This window comes from Arachis ipaensis, chromosome B05 (genome assembly GCF_000816755.2).
Source record: "Arachis ipaensis cultivar K30076 chromosome B05, Araip1.1, whole genome shotgun sequence".
Taxonomy (NCBI): domain Eukaryota; kingdom Viridiplantae; phylum Streptophyta; class Magnoliopsida; order Fabales; family Fabaceae; genus Arachis; species Arachis ipaensis.
The window spans coordinates 21,532,716-21,537,127 of record NC_029789.2 but is presented as its reverse complement, the minus strand read 5'-3'; positions in this window follow the sequence as shown (position 1 = coordinate 21,537,127).

The window sequence follows — 4,412 nt, the reverse complement described above, 5'->3', positions numbered from 1 at the left end:
ATAGCTGCTTTTTGTTACATCTCTTGATTTGATAGGTCTTAATATCATAATATGCAGAATTTGCATATTGTGAAGAAGTTTATGCCCTCAAAAAATTTTCTTACTGAAGTTGCATTGCAAATATATCCATGTGCTTTGTTTTGATACTGGTTTGATAATAGGTTCTCTCAAAAATGGAGGTGCACTTGTTTACAAGGCATGGCAGTATGGTGATGGTGTTGTTTCTCTTGGTTTCCTGCTCTTGGATTCCAATAGAAGTATGTATGTTGAACTGATTTAGATTTTAGACCATGGTTGATTTGCTTTTTTCTTTTCTTTATGCACTTATTATGCAACAGTATGTTTCTTTTTAACATACCTGGTTGTGACATGCAAACTTGATGTTCTAAGATAAAAATGAGTAATTTATATCTGAAATGGGAATGAATGACAATGGAGATTCTTTGTTGGGTGTTTGTCATAGGAGTATTGAGCTAAAAGTGCAGCTTTGTGATGAAAGTGTTGTAAATTGTTAAAGATAATAAATGAATCTAAGTGGATGTCTGTACTTCTGCAGTTATTAAGTATTATTGTATTTGAAAATGTAATGAGATTCTTTTGTACTTCTTGATAGAATAAATTCATGTCTCTTTTATTCCTGTACTTGAGAACACTATAATAGCCTAAAACAGCAACACAATCTAAGAGTTAATACTATTGAGAGATCCCATTCAACCCCACATTGCATCTTCATATATGAAAATCATAGAACAGCATAAGTGTGTTCTTCAACATGGATTGCAAGCTGAAATATTATTTTCTCTATGTTCTTTGATGCAGCTTTCAAGAAGCTACAATTCCTTAAAATATGTGGCAGAGGATTAACTGATGGAGGTGTAAAACACATAAAAGAGATGACCTCTCTTACACAGCTTAACCTGTCCCAGAATTGCAACTTGACGGATAAAACTTTGAAATTGTTATCTGGTATTTTCTGCATATCTTTATGATTTAATACCTTTCAATCTATTTTGTTGTCTCATTTGGTATATTTTCATCTAAATACAGGAATGACTGCGTTGAGGTCACTTAATGTTTCAAATACAGGAGGCTACCAGTGGAAATGTTACCGTTTCTTCTTCAAGTCCAAGAGCTTTGAGAATTTGGGTGTTGTTTACTTTGAATTATGTCATTGGAAGATCAGTAAAAGCCACAGCCACCTTTTGGCCACAATAGACATAGTCTAATCAGTAAAATAGTCCGAATGTTTATTTTACTAAGACGGATTGAGAGCTCAATAACAAGTTGCATAGGGATTGAGATACATCATGTACTATACTTTAAGCCATTTAAACTAAGACGGATGTTCATTTTACTATAATTACGGATGGTTCTATCCATTTAAGTAATCTGTGAGCAACTAAAATGTGCTCAAGTATTCAACAAACTCACAATCCATAGAGCAAATGATGCAAAAAAATCAATTACTTAGCACAAAAAAAATAGGAATTGCTAGAATGAAAATCATCCATTCGGATACGTAGTAAAGTAATCATCCATGTTGAATTATTATTGTACTAACTAAGTCAAAATTTGACAAAACTTTGAATGAAAACGAAGTAAACCAGCAACAGCAGCAACAAAAATCTGTTCAATAGAGGCCAATTTTGCACAATCCAACCTTGACGTACAGAAGCAGAACAATCAAGTAACGTATCAAAATTTATTAAATAAACATCTCGTTAAAAAAAATCAGACATCAACCGATTTAATCATCCATTACTCCATACATTACGCATTTTTAATTGAAAGAAAAACCATAATCAAACAAGCAGTCATTCGACTGCTTACTAAGCCACCCATTAAACACGTAAAAATATCTATCATGAAGAACAATCAGCGAATACATGTATAACACCCATAAACAAAAAGGATTCCATTAGCATCAGTTTAATTGGTCCAACAGACCAGGTCAATCAGTTACCAACATAACAATCATAAAAAATGTAAACTATTCTCACTCGATTCAACAAAATGACAGCCCCATAACTCAATGTTTACAGCCAGAGACAGAAACGCGAATAGATATTAAATTAGCCACCAATTTCACTTAAAATTAGTATTTGGTATCTCATATCAGAAGCCAATTTTCATATCATACATGGATTATTTTACTTAAAAAAACCATGAAAGAATGAAAAAAAAAACAACCAATTCAATTAAAAGAAAAACCAACAATCTTATTACCTACTACATTTTCCATCCAATTAAAGGGGCCAAAAAAATCTATCATGAACACCAAACATCCAAAACCTAGCTAAAGTAACCATCTAATTACATGGGAAAAAAATCTATCATTATCACCGAACATCCAATACCCTACTAAAGTAACCATCCAATTATGGTCAAGAATAAGAAGCCAGTGATCAGCTGGTTTACGTAACATCGCATCCAAAGATCCCCACCGGGCGGGAAAATAAAATTATATTTAAACTAGCTTAACAACCTTATTTCACCTTTCCCGCTCCAAAGTTATATCAATTGCAACGATCTTAAACAAGAACTAATTTCACATGCTCGAACATACTAAAATTCCATATACTGCATTTTCACCATGTAAAATCAAGCAAATAAGCAACATACACTCTCTACATTACAAACTGCAAGGTAAAAGATGTTTCATGAAACGAAGAAACTAACCCACTCAACGTGGATGCTCGACGACGATATAGTTCTGTTGTTCGTGTCAGTCCCGGTAAATAGTTCACGTCAGGCGGCGAATCTATTAAATCAGTTGCAACAATCTCAAGCAATAACTAATTTCTCATGCTCCAAAAAACTAAAATTCTATTTATTTCTTTTTCACCATGTAGTTTCAGAAAAATAAACATCTTAAATGCTCTATGAAACAAGTACCAACTGTAGGGAGTAATCATGAAAAGAAAAACTATAATCAAGCATGGATACATGTGAATGTGAAAACCAACAATCTGATTACCTACTGCATTTTCCATCCAATTAAAGGGGCAAAAAAAATCTATCATGAACACCAAACATCCAAAACCCAGCTAAAGTAACCATCCAATTACATGGGGAAAAAAATCTATCATTATCACCGAACATCCAATACCCTACTAAAGTAACCATTCAATTATGGTCAATAATAAGAAGCCAGTGATCAGCTGATTTACGTAACATCGCATCCAAAGGTCCCCACCGGGCAGAAAAATAAAATTATATTTAAACTAGCTTAACAACCTTATTTCACCTTTCCCGCTCAAAAGTTATATCAATTGCAACGATCTCAAACAAGAACTAATTTCACATGCTCGAACATACTAAAATTCCATATACTGCGTTTTCACCATGTAAAATCAAGCAAATAAGCAACATACACTCTTTACATTACAAACTGCAAGGTGAAAGATGTTTCATGAAAGGAAGAAACTAACTAACCCACTCAACGTGGACGTTCGACGACGATATAGTTCTGCTGTTCGTGTTAGTCCCGGTAAATAGTTCACGTCAGGCAGCGAATCTGTTAAATCAATTGTAACAATCTCAAGCAACAGCTAATTTCTCATGCTCCAAAAATACTAAAATTCTATTTATTTCTTTTTCACCATGTAGTTTCAGAAAAATAAACATCTTAAACACTCTATAAAACAAGTACCAATTGCAGGGAGTAATCATGAAAAGAAGAAAGTAAAGCACTCACCATGGATGGTCGAAGAGGTTCTGGACCACGTCAGTTAGCGAAACAAGGAACAGATACGCAGCTGCAAAAAGTACACCGGTGATGCTTCCGCCAAGGGCGAACAAGCGCGGCACCTGGGCCCAGCAACTCGCGTTGGCATGGAGGAACGACCGTGCGATCCCGACGCTGCCACCGATGGGGATTTATCGCGAACAGCGGGTCTCCAATGCAGACGTGTTTCAGGTGCTGCTGCAGATTGCGATTTGGACAGCTACGTGGCGGTGTCGGGGGAAGGTGAACAGTGATGAGGAGGTGTTTTGGTGGTAGGGTAGCACAGTCAAAAGGGGTGAATTGGGAGTAATTTTTTTTAGGGATTACAATTAGGTTATCTGGGTGTTTATTATTATTTTTAAATATGAGTGGGCTAGATAAAAAGCCCATTGTACATATTGTATACATATGTCATTGTCTCCCTAGCCGGACTCTTTGGGGATACGTGTACATGGAGTAGTTAAGAACTTCTTTTATATAATAAGATAGATAGTCAATGAGTAATTTTGGTGGGACTTCTTGTAACAATTAGGATAATATCTCTTATCTTAACTGACAAATTTTTTTAAATTTTTTAAAAATAGAAATTGTGTCTATCAATTTATTTTATATAATTTTTGTATTTTTTTAAAATAAGAAATATTTGTATTGATTTTTTTGATAGAAATTTTAAGTTTTAAATACT